Source organism: Ovis aries, chromosome 8 (assembly GCF_016772045.2).
Source record: "Ovis aries strain OAR_USU_Benz2616 breed Rambouillet chromosome 8, ARS-UI_Ramb_v3.0, whole genome shotgun sequence".
Lineage (NCBI taxonomy): Eukaryota > Metazoa > Chordata > Mammalia > Artiodactyla > Bovidae > Ovis > Ovis aries.
In genome coordinates this window covers 48,423,030-48,440,577 of record NC_056061.1, presented here as the reverse complement: position 1 = coordinate 48,440,577, position 17,548 = coordinate 48,423,030, and the positions used below count along the sequence as shown (strand labels likewise).

Below are 17,548 nucleotides of genomic sequence, written 5' to 3'. Positions count from 1 at the left end.
CAGCAGGGAAATCAGACCTTTGTTATACTGGCCCAAGTCTTCCAATAGCACAAAAGTAGAAGCTTCCAGCTTTTCTTAAGTGTTAACCTCGGGACGGGCACAGCCCCATTTGGTGCTGAATTCTGTTGTTTACAGCAGTCACAGCACCAAGCCAGAGTCAAGGGGGAGGAGACTACAAAAGGACATGAATACCAGAAGGTATAATTCACCAGGAGCCACGTTGAAACCAACTAGCAGAGTGACACCAGTCAGGGATCTGGAAGATGAGTAGGAGCTAAACGGGCAAAGAGGGTGGAAGACTGTTCCAGGCAGAGGCAATGGGACCTGCAAAGCAATTGCAGCAGAGGAGCAAAGGAGCTTCTAAGTGACTGAAAGAAAACCAGTGAAGCTGGAGTGCAGAAAGCCAGGGGAGCAAAGAGCCAAACCACACCGTGCCATTGTATATTTATTAGCTATCTTCCATGTGCAAATGGTAAAATTCCAAGAGAAACTGGCTTAAGCAAAAATAAAGAAATCAATAGAAAAAGAGAGGGGGAGAGAGAGAGAGGACTTATTAGTTCATGGTCCTGAAAATTTACTAGTTCATGGTCCTGAAAAGGCCAGGGCACAGTTCACTTCAAGTATGGCTGTATCGGGACTTTTCTGTATCAGGACTTTTCCTGGTGGTCCAGTGGCTGAGACTCTGCCCTCCCAATGCAGGGGGCCTGGGTTAGATCTCTGGTCATGGAACTAGATCCCATATGCCACAACTAAAGATCCCATATACCACAACTAAGACCTGAGGCAGTCAAATTAAAAAATAAGTCTTAACAAGTATGGCCGTTATCTGCTGAGGCAATCTGAGAAGGAGCTGGAAAAGAATTTCCAGACACAGAGCATTTCAGAAGGGAGTGGATTTATTAAGAACAAAGAGCAGAGATAAAGTAGGCACTGCAAGCACAGGCAGGCTGACCTCCTGACAGACCAGGAAAAGACACTTTTCACGGGTTAGTAGCCAATTTTTAGAACTTCAAGGTGAATAAAATTCCTGCTAGAAGGTTGGCATTAGGTGATTGGTTAGGGCGCTATAGGGTGACTACTGAGGTGGGCATATTTGCCTAATATGGGTCAGGAAGCCTGATTATGATGATCAGGGGGCCTTTTGGCAAAGTTACAAAGGGGCTCTGTCAGCTTTTGAGGTGACCTTGGCTCTGGGTTCTGCTTTTGTGGCCTTGGTAAAGGCCTCACACCAGCAGAATCCAGGCTGAGATGATATGGCCAGGACTTGTCTACTTCCGTCTCTTAGCTCTGCCTTCCTCCTGGTTGCCTTTGCTCTCAGCTTCTGAAGCTCTAGTTTCACATCCTCCCAGATTTAAGTCCTATAGAAAAGAGAGCTCTTTTCTCTCTGATTAAACATTTAATGGTCCAGGATGGTATCGGAATCAGTTCGGGGCCCAATAGGAATCAGATAAGTGTGTAGTCACTCAGTCGTGTCCGACTCTTTGTGACCCCATGAACTGTATAGCCCACCAGGCTCCTCTGTCCATGGGGTTCTCCAGGCAAGAATACTGGAGTGGGTTGCCATTTCCTTCTCCAAGGAATCAGATGGCAAACTCTAATTAGGATAATTTAGAAAGAATTCATTTATAAGAGGACCATCTCAGTGAGTGCTGTGCTGGAGCTGGCTCATAACAGTTTATAAAAGCCACCTCTTAGCATTTCCTCCCAGCTCTGGGTTCAGTGAGTTCACACTGGTAGCTTAAGATGGGCCATGATAGGAACATTTATATCAGAGCAAGTGGCAGGTACTACAAGTTAAGGCTCTCCCACATCCCTTGGCCCCAGCTATCTACCAGCATATCACCAGCCTATTTTGAAAATGTGGGAGAGATATAGGGATCCTGCAAGGACCCAGGGCTAACAGCAGTTAAGGTCCAAAAGAGCAGGAGGAGAGGGAGGTTACCAGAATCAAGAGACAGGAGTTGTGACACCAGTACTCTGAGGGGTATCACTGGAAGGGAGCTGGAGAATAAATATCCCAATCTTATTTTCTGCGCCAAAGAATTAGTAATATTGTTTTATAGATTCTAGAAAGAAAAAACTTGAAATGGACTAATCAGTGTCCAATCAATTCATACTAATAGAATGTAGAGTATTAGGCTGCCAATTTATTTGCCTAATTGCCTTGCTGGAAACTCCCGTGGCCTGACAGTTTAGGAGCCAATCCTGCTCTTGTCATGGACTTCCTCCTCCCATTGGTTTCAAATTCACTTCTACATATTACCTGAAGAACTGCCATTGATATGGGAATTTAGTATACAACAAAATGGTGTTTAAAGCATTAGAGAGAAGATAAAGTGAAAGTGTTAGCCGTCTGACTCTCTGTGACCCCATGAACTGTAGCCCTCCAGGCTCCTTTGTCCATGGGATTCTCCAAGCAAGAATACTGCAGTGGGTTGCCATTCCCTTCACCAGGGAATCTTCCTGACCTGATCGAATGGGTCTCCCGCATTACAGGCAGATTCTTTACCATCTGAGCCACCAGGGAAGAGAAAAGACAAAGTATTTAATAAATAGCATTGAGACAATTGTCTAGTCATTTGGAAGATAAAATCAGATCCCTACCTTATACCAAAATCATACGTTAAATGTCCTCAAAACAATCTGTACGATGGTTCTCACTTTTCTGTGGTCCTTATTCTCTGTAGAGTTTCCTTTTGTGGCTTTTTGCACCAGATAACTTTGTGTAAATTATGTTAAAAAGATTAAAGTGTGCATGAGAAAATAAATCATTCCCTTACGGTAAATAGCACTAAGGCCATTCATTCTATTCAATCCAAAAGTTTAGTTGACGAGGCTACTTATATGTGTAATTCGAAAGCATTTCAAAAGACATGAATCCAAATGGTAAGACTTTTCTTGTTTTTCTTTTTAAATTCCACTCAAGGGCACTGTTTATTTTAACAGAGACAGGCAATTTACAAGTGTAAAATTGTAAAAAGCTGTATTTGGAAAACCTGAATTAACAGAGACACCACAATCTAATGTATTTAGCAATGATTTGTGCCTCTTAGAGGTAGTTCAGGCCACTGCTGCCTGGCTTGACCCCTAATTCAGCTCTCTCTGCAGTATTTACATTTCTGGTAGGCACAGCCTTTCAGAGTAATGAATTCTATATTTTCATGTGTGCGATATAAAGAGGTATTTCGCTTTTATTTTTAGTAGAAGGATTTTCAAGCTTAAGAAATGTTACCTACTTCTTTTTTTTTTCAGGTTTGAGAAAGTAATCTGTGATTATTATTTGTGAATTTAAGACTTTAATTTTTTTTTCAAATAGAATCTTTTTTATTTTTACTACCATACCTACCTAATTCCCTCGGCTTTGATCATCTTTAACATCCTTCTCTGGATTTTTTTCTAGCTCTGTCTTATGCTAGAGAGACCAAAACCCTATGAAATATTTATCATGTAAAATATTCCAGGACCAGGCACTCCTTTAATTATAGTCACCTCTCTTTTTCTACAACAATGCCCAGACCTGTTTTCAACCATTTCTTCGACATATCTCACAGACCTGTCCTTGTTGGAGACAGAACCTTATTGGAGAGTTCACAACTTGTGCCTCCATTCTGGTGTGAACTGAATCCAATCAAATGCAAGATCACACTTGATACCATAACCTTTCCTTCATCAGATATTTATATGAGTTTAAGAATGTGCCAAGCACAGTGCTAGGTATGCAGACATGGGACTAGGGAGTGTTTTTAAAATATTAATAAGAATCAAGAGCACCTTGACTTTTCCTTGGCAGAGAGGGCCTTATTGAACTGGGTTTTGTCTCTGTCTATTCTTTCATTTGGTACCTTCATTTGAATCCTGACTCCTCTGCTTGCCAGCTGAGATGATGGGCAAGTTATTTTAAAATACTTTATATTATTTTATATAGTAAAGGGACTTCACAGATGTTAAGTTAAGGATCTTGAGCTGGGTAAGTACCAAACTGTAGAGTTTGGTACCCAAGTCTTCACCCTCCTGAAATAAACACAATTTGAAGTAAGGATTTGTTCACATTCGTCACAAAGAAGAAGAAAAAATCATCAGACCCTAAGAAACACACATACACAGCCTAATGGGGAAACATATGAATTAAAAACTATATATAGATATAGATACGTAAATGTTATGGAATTCACTCCATCTCCTATTAATGCTGTAGCAATCTAACACACACTTAGTGGCTTAATTCAACACCAATGTATCCTCTTACAGTTCTGGAGATCAGAAGTCAGAAAAGAGTCCTAAAGGTTAAAAATCAATGTGTTTGACAGGGCTGGTTCTTTCTGGAGGCTCCGGAGGAGAATCTGTTCCTCATTTCTCCCAGCTTTTCAAGGTTGCCAGCAGCCTTTGGCTCACGGCTGCCTCACTGCAGGCTCTGTTCTCATCATCACTCTGCCTTCTCCTCATCTCTCTGACCATCCTGTCTTCCTCTTATAAGGCCCCTTGTGATTACTTGAGACCCACCTGGACAAACCAGGATACTTACCCAGCTCAAGATCCTTAACATCTGTGAAGTCCCTTTGCTGCTAAGTCGCTTCAGTCGTGTCCGACTCTGTGTGACCCCATAGACGGCAGCCCACCAGGCTCCACCATCCCTGGGATTCTCCAGGCAAGAACACTGGAGTGGGTTGCTATTTCCTTCTCCAATGCATGAAAGTGAAAAGTGAAAGTGAAGTCGCTCAGTCGTGTCCACCTCTTAGCGACCCCATGGACTGCAGCCTACCAGGCTCCTCCATCCATGGGATTTGCCAGGCAAGAGTACTGGAGTGGGTTGCCATTGCCTTCTCTGTTACTATATAAAATAATATGAAGTATTTTAAAATAACTTGCCCAACATCTCGGCTGGCAAGCAGAGGAGTCAGTATCAAATGAAGGCGTCTGCCCAGAGCCTTTGCTCCAAAGAATGATGCTGTCAAAGACATGAAAGAGAGGGCATTCCAGGACAAGAAAACATTTAAGGGCCAAGAAGCCTGAAAGAGCACAGCACCTGCAAGTTGTAACTGGGGTGAGGATGTGAAGGGAAGAATGATGGAGAATAAAGATTGTAAGGGAGACAGAGATTCAAGGTGATGGACTCCATAGGAGAGCGAGTAGAGAATATTTTCTCTGTCAATAGTGGCAAATCCTTAAAAGATTTTACAAAGGAAGATAACCTGATTTGGTGGCTGTTTGACAAAGATCACTGGTGGCAGCATTTTGGAAGAAAATTAAAGAGGGGTGAATTTAGTAACAAAGTTATTCTAAAGATCCAGGTAAGAGCTGATGGGAGCCTACACTGAGGCCTGGGAGGACAAGAAGACCGATCAGAAGAGTCATGGAAGAGATAGAATCAACTGGATTTTGCTGACGATATCCGTATGGGTGTGATGGAGGTAAAGAGGGAAGATTTAAGCATGTCTCAAGATTCTGGCATGGCTACTGGGTAAGAGGAAATTAAGAAGGGGCTTCCCGGGTGGTGCAGTGGTAAAGAATCCACCTGCCAGTTCAGGAGACACAAGAGACTGGGGTTCCATCCCTGGGTGGGAAGATGCCTCGGAGGAGGAAGTAGCAACCCTCTCCAGTATTCTTGCCTGGAGAATCCCATGGACAGAGGAGCCTGGCGGGCTATAGTCCTTGGGGTCACAAAGAGTTGGGCAGGACTGAGCAACTGAGCACAAATTGAGAACAGTAGAAGTTTCACATATTAGATGGTATAAAAAGCCTTCTATTTTGATTAATAAAAGTCATTGAGAGCTTTCTACTTTCTGAGAAACTGAACTCCTATGCTTCCAAGAGATAACCCTCCTCAGTGGTCTGCCAGTGACTCATGTCCAACAACCCAATCACAGGGTCCCTACATCCTAGCCACCTGGTCTGATCTTATCACCACAACCTAACTGAACTGAAAACAGTGACGTCAGCAAAGTAAACTGCCCACCAGCCACAGCCTAGTCCAAACCTACATGTTCTTGCTCTGTGACTAAGTAGACACTCCAAGAGGACTTCAGAAAAGAGTAAAAGCTTTTCTATGTCCCTGGGAGGGTTGAGGCTCACTGTGGGTATAAGATAAATAGTGTCCATGAAACAGTGAGCAAAAGTACAAGGGAGCTTAAAATAAAGCACTGACTTGTGAAGTACATTCCATTCAGAGGAACGTGATATATTTTTACTCTCCTAAAACAGTCAGGAAAGGTATTAATTTTTACCGAGCATCTAGTGCCAAACCACTACCTTGCGAAATATTGTCCCATTTTCCGAAGAAGGTAAAAGAACTTCCCTAAATCATACAGATGCTTAAGGGGGAAGCACCTGGGTGAGAACTTAGGAGAGACTGTCTTCGAGCTAGCGCTCCAGGAAGGCTTGGGGAACGGGTGTGGGCAGGTGAACGGGGCAGCAGATCAGGGAGAATCACGAGAAGAAAAGCAAAGAGGCAGGACTCGACACGTTTTAATTATTCCCAAAAGGAGGCCTCCTGACTGGAGACTTTCAGTTCGCCTACCACTGCTTGGTGTTCTAAGCATTTCACCATGGCGGTAAACATCAAATGTTGTTTCATAACACAGGCATACGCCTCGAATATTCTGTGACAGCTCACTGCCATGAATAATTATTTCAAAATAACAGCTGTGAAGAGATCATGAGGCAGCGGCCCCTCCTCTGTACACTTGGGTATGAACTACGGGCTTTCCAAGTCCGCAGGAACCAGGCCAGACGCTCATTCCAATTATGGAGTTTCATTGGTCACCTTCCAGGTACATCGTTTTATTGGTGAGAATGATGACTAACTAGCAGGCTGATTTACATGCAAGTTCCTACTTGGCCTTTTTCCTGTCAGCAAAATCTACTAGTGTCTTCTAGTTAACTACCAACTTCAGTATAAAAAAGAATTACAGTCCAGGCAGCAAAATACATCCAAAGGACAAGCAAAGAAAGGTTAAGAAGTCCAGGGACAACGTGGGCTGGACGTTACCAGAAAGAGCAAGAGCAAGCTAGCCAAGAAGTGTTGCAAGGAAAGAATTTTCTGGAGCCTTACACAAACTCTGGTTATTATCCTGGGCAATGTTACAGTTTCACTGCTGGTTTGTATTAACTAGTACTAGAAACACATAGTAAGTGACCTAATTCTTTTCCAGGGATTTTCCTTTTTTTAGGGCTATACCCTGGTTGGCTGCTTTTTTTAATAATAAATCAACAGTCAGTATGACTTTGAGCTCAACCCTGAATTAAATTTTCAAATATGTTGTTATAATATTTAATAAATATTAATTCAGTTTTTTTAAGGTTTCTTAGGTGTAATTTTATATTTCATGAAATTTACCCATTTTAAGTATACAATTCAATAACTTTTAATATTTTTACAGAGTTATGCAATCATCACCACATTAAGAATTCTTTGGGTTTTTTGGCCATACCAGATGGCTTGTGGGTAAGATCCCTGACCAGGGTTTGAATCCAGGGCTATGGCAGTGGAAGCACTATGTCCTAACCGCTGGACATCCCAGGGAACTCCCAAGCATTCATTTTTGAGCTTATTTTTATTTGAATCTTTCAATAGATGATAACTTTCAAGAGTAAATGATAAGCCACAGAAAGGTCTGCCATCTAAGTTACTGACTAAACTTTTATTGAGTTTTCTTTGAGTGGCCAGAGGTCTCCTGCCTATGCTTTCAGATGCCTGTGTTTGAAGATAGTGTGTCTAGATAACGTGATTTATTGTTCCGACTCATCCCTGTTACTTGAGCTTCCCTGAAACAAATGATCACTGAGAAAGGAGGGGACTAATGAGACCTTCCAGTTGGTCTCATTATCACACATGGCAACCAGTGACCAAACAACTCTTGATGTCATTAGTAAGTGCTTTGAAATCAAGCACTTCAACAATTCTTGACAACAACTGTGCAAAGTCCCCTCGTGGATCAACAGTGTCATGTATTTCTATTTTTGCTTTTAACATTGATTCCAATTCCCTTCACCTGCCTACATCAATCACTATGACCTTGAAATGTGGGACAAATCTCTTTCCAGTTTTCCCCTTTCTCACATGGACTTCTGTGACCTTGATTCTGGCTTTATTTTCTTTATGCTTAAAATGATAATCCATTTCCTTCTGTTAAAGGCATCTTCATTACTGTCTCTTTTTCCCTTCTCTTCACAAACTATTCCTACAGCACATACCAAAATTTTAGTTATGAACACCTCATACTCTGAAATTGAACACTTGGTCTGTGGAGCTTCTGAATTCTAAGGTTCTATAGTCAGCTCTTCCAGGAGTTGCCTTCAAAATCGTCTTAAGCAAACCACTCTCTGACCACTGCCTCCAGTCTTGGAAGCTCTGACTTGAGTAATTCTTTCTTTGTCTGGGATCCATAATTCATTAATCCTCAAACTATTTCACTGTCCATAACATCATCATGTCTGTCCTGAACTATCTTCCATCCATGATTCGTTACTCCCTACACTGCTCCCTTCAGCAAACTTGCCTGGTAAAAGCCTAGCCCATGGCAAAACTAACTGTCCATCAGCTCCACCTTTGCACCAGTGCAGCTGAATGTGGCTGGAGGAGAGCAACCGACTGTGCGGAGTGGCTCACGTTAAATTATGACCACTAACCTCAGGTGTCCCCTGAGTGCTGCCCGGCATCCCTATCCCATCGTCCCCCGTCGTTCACTCTTCCACTCTCCACGGCAGCTGTTTCACACCTTCTTTTCTCTCCTAAACCTCACATGGATGACCTTACCTCCCATTTCCTTAAGAAAAGAGAAGCAACCAGAAAAAAGTCTTCTAGGAGCTCCCATTATCACATCTGCCTTATCCTCTACTCTATCACATGCCATCACAGATAAACTATCCAAGCTCCCTGTTCAATATCATTGTCTCACTTGGGTACTAGACCCACTATTCTCTAACCTACTCAAAGATATGGCTTCAGAAATTATTCCTCTCTCCCTTGCATACTCAAATTTTCCTCTCTACTAGATCATTCTCCTCAGTCTATGAATATGTCCTAAAATATCCTCACCTTAGCATGTAACAATATTTACCTCTCAGTTTCACGTTAATCCCCCTTCTGATGGCTCAGATGGTAAAGAATCCGCCTGCAGTGCAGAAGACCAGGGTTTGATCCCTGAATCGGGAAGATTCTCTGTAGAAGGGAATAGGAACCCACTCCAGTATTCTTGCCTGGAGAATTCCATGGACAGAGGAGCTTGACAGGCTATGGTCCATGGGGTCGCAAAGGGTCAGACACAACTGAGCAACTAACACTTTGGCTTTCACTTCACTGGCTGCTACCCTATCTATCTGCTTCCCTTTCTACAAAACTTGAAGACATACATTGTCAGTGCATGCTGTCTCCAGTCTGTCTCTTCCCATTCTCTTTGGAATCTCCTCTAATCATCTTTTCATTGTTTTTGTCATGATGCCCTGTGAGGTCCATGCTATTAACTTTGACAGTCAAACCAGCGTTTCCACAGCTGATCTTCCTCTGCTCCCCAAAACACTTTCTTCCCTTGGCTTCCAAGACAGCACTCGCTCTTACTGCCACTCTGTCTCGCTGGCTGGCCTGTCTTCTCTGCTAATTCCTCCTCTGTGGATGTCGTGTCTCAGGGCTGAGTAGTCAGAACAATTTCCCTCTTCTTGCTATAGCCCCAGATGATCTTAAGCAGCTTGTAGCTTTAAGTACTATTAGTATGCTGAGGACTCCTAAATATACATCTCCAGCCAGATCTCTCCTTTGACCTCCAGATTCGTATTCAATTGCCTGCTTGAAAATTGCCAGTGTATGTTTCTCAGGCCTATTAAATGTGTATATCCAAAACAGAATACCCAATTCCCAACCCCCCAGATTTGTGCCTCTTGTAGTTTTCTCCACCTCAGTGATTGGCTTATCAGTTGCTCAGTCCAAACATTTAGATTCACCTTGATCTCTCCCTTTCTCTCATGCTAAGGCTGCATACTTAAGATTGGGACTTGAACCCACAACTTCTGGCTTAGGAGGAGACTTGAGCCCACAGTCTCCCAGCTGAAATTGAACACCTGGTCTCAGGACTTAATGAAACTCATATTCTTCATGTTTCGGTGCAGAAGGAATTCAGCAACAGGCAAAGTGATAGGCGAGAAATTGATGTATTGAGAGAGAGTCACACTCCATAAACAGAGTGTGAGCCGTCTTGGAAGGGGAGAGATCCCAAAATATGGCATGGTTAGTTTTTATGGGCTGCATAATTTCATAGGCTAATGAGTGGGAGGATTATTCCAATTATCTGGGGAAGGGGAGAGGATTTCCAGGAACTGGGCCACTGCCCCCTTTTTGGACTTCCATGGTTGGCTTCAAAACTGTCATGGCCCTTGCTGCTGAGTCATTTAGCTGATGTACTGCAATGGCATATAATGAGGCCCAAGTCCCACTGGAAGTAAATCTTTCACCATCTTGGGTCTAGTAGGTTCTAACTAGTTTATGTCACATCTTCACCCACAGCACAATGAAAGATCTGAATGATTCAGCAAAGATCCTAAGTGCCACAACTAAGACTCAACACAGCCAAATAAATAAAGACACTTTAAAAGTTAATAAATAAATAGGTACAGAAGGTTTACTCTAAGACAAGCACTTTGCATGCTCTTAGTTAATTTTGACTATCTAAATATAAACACACTACTAAAGTGTCGTGGCCTTTTCTTTTAACAGACCGACCGAATAGAAATCACAGAGGAAATGTCTCGTTTAATTTTCTGTACACGATCCTGAATATCTCACTTTTATTCATATTGAAATAATCAGTACTGAAAATCTTTCTGAAAGGATTTATGCCTAATGGAAATCTAGACCTTCAATATTCACGTTAGAGGAAGGAGCACCTACTTAATAAGATTTTCAAATAAGATGACCTTGTAGGTTTTCTTCCTAAAAATTAAAAAATAAAATAAAACTAGAGTTTCCTTCAAAGATGTATTACCCAATCTAGCTTTGAACACACACCACCCAGTTTCAATTTGTATACTCCTTTCTGTGGTTCTGTGGGTTTTACCCTGTTATTTTGTTAACACTGTGTTTTCTAGCAAATGTCCTTCCTCAACCTCAGGGCCTCTTCCTGCCTTTTCTGAGAAGGAGGGCCCACCAGCCTCTATCAAATCTCTCCTCCCAAGCTCTCCTCTTCCGGGTTCAGAGATTGCGCATTATTTTTTAAAAACAGCTTCTCCCACACAGACCTGGTGGTTTCAGACGTGGGAAACCACCCACACCCAGGGCAGACTTTCTGAGTCCAGCCTTGCACAGCTGCACCGTGTGGGGGCAGGGAGGGCACATGAGGTGCTCCAGCTTCTGATTCCAGCCCCACGGAGGCCCTCCAGCATGTCACATGTCCATCCAGGGCTTTAGTGTCCCCAAGTTAAACACAGGGGCCAGGAGCCCTGTCAAGCTCTCACTGTCCCTGTTCCTCAGATGACAAGGAGATTAGAAAATACAATGATGGATTCCTCTGAGCCTGTCAGAGGGGAACTGAGTGGATATTGAGGATCATGCATTGATTTCTTTTGGCAAAGAAAGCTGTAAATGGTGAATAAAAGTTCATCTACAAGTGTACAGAGTTGTACTGAGGTAGTCTAGGGAAGAGAAATAGTACCTTAGAAAGGAGATTTTTCTTTCCATAAAACCAAAGAATTGAAGTTTCAAACACTTCTCAGAAATGCTAGTAACTAGATTTCTTGAGAGTCATTTTCAAAGCGGTTATATCTTTTGGGTTTTGGATTAGTGAGTAATATCTATTTCCTCTTTTTTATCTTTTTATATATCCTCTGAATCTTTTACTAATATATATTAATTCTGTAATCAAGATAGGTATTTTTAAAAGAAAGAAGTAAATGGCTTTAACTGTGCGAATGGAGGACAGAAGAGAGAAAGAAACTGAAAACTAACGATGAAACTGACGTTTACCGAATATCATTTGTTATCTGCTGGACAATAACAAGCGCACTTACTTCTCAGTTCTGAATATGTAAAATTCCCACTTTACATATAAGAAAAACAAGGCAGAGAGGAGTCGAGTAACTCTTCCAAAGTCACGGAGCTGGTAAATGCAGTCACTGGGGCTTCACCAAGATGGTCTAACATAAGGGCCTCCGCTGTTTTGTCACCATGCTCTGCTGCCTTCTAAATGGTCTAAAAATTAGGCATAACATTGTTTAACTTTAGAGGACAGAATTTTTTGTTGCTGTTTTTTTCTTTTTTTTTTTTTAAGGACACGTTTTTGCCTTTTTTTTTTAATACAAACTATATTTTATTTAGGTTAATATTTCCTGAACACACATTAACAAAAGTTGAATAGTTTAAAACGGTCTGTGATTTAAAGTTTGCCATGGATGGGGGAACGAGGGATTGAGAGTTTGGGGCTAGAAGATACAAACTTATATAGAGAAGATAAACTACATGGTCCTACTGTATAGCACAGGAACTATATTAAATATCCTCTAATAAACCATAGTGGAAAAGAATAAATATATATATATCTGAATCAGCAGAGATTAACACAGCATTGTAAGTCAGCTATGTGCATGTGCGCTTCAGTCGTGTCCAACTCTTTGTGATCCTGTGGACTGTAGCCCACCAGGCTCCTCTGTCCATGGGATTCTCCAGGCAAGAATACTGGAGTGGGTAACCATGCCCTCCTCCAGGGCATCTTCCTGACTGAGGAACTGAGCCCGTGTCTCCTATGTCTCCTGCATTTCAGGCAGATCCTTTACCCACTGAGCCACCTGGGAAGCCCCAAGTCAATTATACTTCAATAAGATAAATTTTTTAAAAGAATGATCAATAAATAAGGGACTTCGCTAGTGGTCAAGTGGCTGAGACTCCGCCCTCCCAATGCAGAGCCAGGGTTCGATCCCTGGTCAGGGAACTAGATCCCACATGCCACAGCTGAGAGTTCACATGCTGCAAACTAAAGATGCCACAGGGAAGAAAGACGACCCCGTGCACCGCAGCTGAGACCGGGTGCAGCCAAGTGCCTTAGTGCTGTGCTGTGCTCAGTCGTGTCTGACACTTTTCCACCCCATGGACTGTAGCCCACCAGGCTCCTCTGTCCATGGAATTCTCCACACGAGAATACTGGCGTGGGTTGTCATTTCCTACCCCAGGGGACCTCCCCAACTCAGGGATCTAACCCGCGTCTCTTGTGTCTCCTGCATTAGCAGGCCGGTTCTTTACCACTGAGCCACGTGCCTTAGAGGCCCTAAGCAAACCCAAACTGGAACTTATAAATACCTCAAGGTTAAGAAAGCCAAACCTCAGGACTGCCAATCACAAACAGCCAAGCAAGCTTTCCCATATAAGGCAGGAGTGTAAGTTGTAGCCAATCAAATAATTTCCTTGCTTTGAATCTACCTTTTCTCTATAAGTCTTTCCCCTAGCTCTTATTGGTGGAAAGCACTACTAAATACTTCTATTTTGGTGCTGCCTGATTCCAATTGATTTCTGCTCCAATAAACTCTTAAAATCTTTAATATGCTTCAGTTTGTCTTTTAACAGCTGATATCTGGATCATTTTGTGTAGGGACCTCAAAGAGATTCGGAAGATGACTCGAATGGTTTGGACGGTTGGGAAACATTAGGAGCTGCCAATCAGCTTTCAAAAAATATTTGTACAGGGACTTCCCTGGTGGTCCAGTGGCTAAGACTCCACACTCCCAATGTAAGGGACCCAGGTTCGGTCCCTGGTCAGGGAACCAGACCTCACATGCCACAGCTAAGAGTTCATATGCAGTACCTAAAGACGTCACACACTGGGCTTCCCTGGTGGTTCAATGGTAAAGAATCTGCCTACCAATGCCAATGCCGGAGACACCGGTTTGATCCCTGACCTGGGAAGACCCCACATGCCAAGGAGCAACTGACCCTGTGCACCACCACTGTTGAGCCTGTGCTCTAGAACCCAGGAGCTGCAACAAGAGGAACCACTGCAATGAGAAGCCACACACTGCAACTACAGAAAAGCCCGAGGAGCAACAAAGACCCAGCACAGCCAAAAATAAAGTTATGTGAGATTATTTCTTTAAAAAAGATCCCACATACCACAGCAAATTATTTTGTGTGTGTGTGTGTGTGTGTGTGTGTGTGTGTGCGTATTTTTTGGCCCTGCCAGTGATTGAACCCAGGCCATGGCAGGGAAAGCCCCAAATCTTAACCACTAGGCCACAGGGGAACTCCCTGCAAATAAAATTTTTTTTAAAGTATAATCTATCCATAGGTCAGAGGATGAGATGGTTGGATGGCATCACCGACTCAATGTACATGAGTCTGAGCAATCTCTAGGATTTGGTGATGGACAGGGAGGCCTGGTGTGCTGCAGTCCGTGGGGTCGCAAAGAGTCAGACATGACTGAGCGACTGAACTGATCTATAGGACAAGATTCTATTGGCATAGCAAATAGTCAAGGAGAAACCACACAGCAAAGGGGCCCTCATCACCATGATCTCATTTCATGCCAATAGTGTGGTCCCTGTCCTGCTCACTGCCAGGACTGGTGACTCCTTAGGGCTGCTAACTGTTGGTCTTCTTTCTCCTCTCATCCTCCACTTCCTGATTTTTCAATCTGCTCTCTTCCTATGGCTGGATCCATTCCACTTTGTGTGTGTGTGTGTGTGTGTGTGTGTGCATGCGCACTCATGTGAGTGCTCAGTTGTGTCTGACTCTTTGCCAGCCCATGGACTGTGGCCCACCAGGCTCCTCTGTCCATGGAATTTTCCAGGCAGTAGTACTGGAGTGGGCACCTATTTCCCACTCCTGGATATCTACCCAATCCAGGGATTAAACCCTTGTCTCTTGCATCTCCTGCATTGGCAGGCAGATTCCTTACCACTAATCACGTGGGAAGCTTCATACCACATTTCAGGACACTGGATCACAGAAGCAATTTCAGGGCTCAGAACTGAAGAAAGGCCTCAGTCTCAGTAAACATTAGCCAGATGAACGAATAATGACTATAGGTGTGGTCATTTCATCTAATATCCTGGGGTAGGGAAGGACACAGGACAGCAAGATATACTAAAGACTACCTATGCTAACAATTAGGTTCTAATTGTGGGGGATGGGGGAGCTTAGAAGGGCAGCAGCATGGTTTACTGGAACCTGCAAGCCAAGAGCAGACTCTGACTTTGCTCCTTCCTTAGTGTGGAACTTCAATTTCTTTCCTTGAGCCTCAGTAAATAGGCCTATTTAAAATGCCTAGCTCAGGACCCAGGTGGTGCAGTGGTAAAGAACCCACCTGCCAATTCAGGAGATGCAGGAGCCATGGGTTTTATCCCTGGGTCAGGAAGATCCCCTAGAGAAGGAAATGGTAACCCACTCCAGTATTCTTCCCTGGGAAATCCCATAGACAGAGGAGCCTGGCGGGCTGTAGTCCAAGAGATCTCAGATGAGTTGGGTTAAGACTGAGCAAACACACGCAACTCAGGACTTCCTTGGAGGTCCAGTGGTTAAGACTGTGCTCTCAGCGCAGGGAGAACAGGTTTGATTCCTGGTTTGGGAACTAAGATCCCACATGCCACACAGCTCAGACTTAAAAAAGAAAAATGCCTAACTTTCAGGGATGTTGTATTTTGGGCATGAGAAGTGTCTACTCAGGCTCTTCCTTGGTCCTTGCTTTTATTCTGACTCCACAGAGGAGACCCCAAGTTCATAGGTTATGAATTGGGCCACAAGTGAATGGGGCTCTCTTTCTTTCTTCTTTATCTTTTCTGAGGGTCAGCATGGAAGGAGTCACCCCACCCCCTGCCCCCCTCCACCCCCAACACACACACACACTCATTGTTTTTCTCTTCACCCTCTGTTCTCTTTCTGGGTGTATGTTTCAGTAGCAGGCGGTCAGATCAATCTCAGCTCTTTCTTTCCAGGTGGCCGAAGTGGCAGAGAAGACGGGAAGCATTTCCTTCTGAAGAAACGACCTGTCCATCCTGTTGTCTTTTCTTCTGGCATCTCTTCGCTTCAACCTCCTGTCTCCCATGTGACTAACTGGTCGTTACACTTGGGTTTAGGATTAAAAGAAGGAAGGGTCTGATTGAGTCATTATAACTAGAGTACCCTGCCCCAGGGATTCACATACAAGCCCAGCAACAATAAATGGTTAATGCATTCAGACTGAAATTTGATGACAGGTCATGCATAGAAAATGTTGAAGATGGAGCTTCAAATTGCCAATGAAAGTATCTCAGTTTTCTAATGTGAGACAATGTTATCCCAAGATGACAACTCTCTGCCAAAACTGTTTCTCTCACTTTTGTTCTCTTCCTCCTGGAGACAGTGTCTAGAGGGTGGTGCTTAGGTGACCTCATGGTGACTCTTCTCTGGATTGTCACCAACGTGTGTTGCAAGAATGCTAGTCTGGTCTTGTCCTTGAGCTGTCAATCCTAAAGTCTCCTCTCTTCGATCTCCTCCTTCCCCGCCATTCCTGTGACTGGCAGGAACTTCTCTTGCATCACATCTGCCTCCTCACCAAGGTGAAATCTGTAAACACCTACTTCCCAGAACCATAGCAGCAGAATGGCTCCTGGGAAAACATGATTTATGGAATAGAAAAAAACATACACCCCACACACACAATCTTTGTCACATTGCATTCCTTTATCACTGTCTGTTGTCTGAATATCACCTTTGGAAATCGTATAGGGAAAGAAACCTGGAATTTGGGATTATTCTTACAAATAATTCTTACAAATAATTTCTAGTATTATCGCTACGTACACCAGGGGCTTCCCTGGTGGCTCAGAGGTTAAAGCGTCTGCCTCCAATGTGGGAGACCCGGGTTCGATCCCTGCGTTTGATCCCTGGGTCGGGAAGATCCTCTGGAGAAGGAAATGGCAACCCACTCCAGTATTCTTGCCTGGAGAATCCCATGGACGGAGGAGCTTGGTAGGCTACAGTCCATGTGGTCTCAAAGAGTTGGACACAACTGAACGACTTCACTTTCATTGCTACGTATGACTTCATTTCCCATTATACTCTTTCATGGTCTCCCTATAACAGAGCATTCAGAGATTTTCCATTTTGCTTGCCCCTGTAACTGCAACATCTGAAATAGCTGCAACATCTGAAATAGCACATGGCTACGGGTTGGTGCTCAATGAGTATTTGTTGAATGGCCGAGTGGTCAGTCACATCCTCTGTGTTTGGATTTATCCAGTTCCACTCTCAGGGCAATCCTCCTTCCCTTCTCTCCAGGTCCTTGCAGAGCGGTACCCAGGCACTCGCACGCTGGCCAGAGCAGTCACCAGCTTGGAGGTGGTGGTTGATAGTGGTGGGTCTTAGTGAGGTCCCTCAGGAAGAGCAAGAAGGAGCACACATGGGGGCCAAGAGTGGTCCTAGAGCAGCAGTTCTCAAACTTCTGAATCTCAGAACCTCTTTACACTTCAAAAAATTGTTGAGGACTCCAAGGAACTCTCTTTACATGGGTTATGTCAATATTTGTTCTATTAAAATAAAAACAAAAATTTAAATATTAATTAATTTATTGAAAATGAACAAAAATATTATGTTAGCATAAAT

At 43.4% G+C, this 17,548-nt stretch overlaps 1 long non-coding RNA gene across 1 annotated transcript in view; it reads left to right on the top strand.

The window, feature by feature from the left end:
• Nucleotides 1-16,150, top strand: part of LOC105609771 (uncharacterized) — a 29,382-nt gene extending 13,232 nt beyond the window's left edge. The window contains exon 2 of the long non-coding RNA XR_001435029.3: nt 15,901-16,150. This is a non-coding gene — a long non-coding RNA (uncharacterized LOC105609771). The remainder of the gene's footprint in view (nt 1-15,900) is intronic.
• Nucleotides 16,151-17,548: the final 1,398 nt, after the last annotated feature.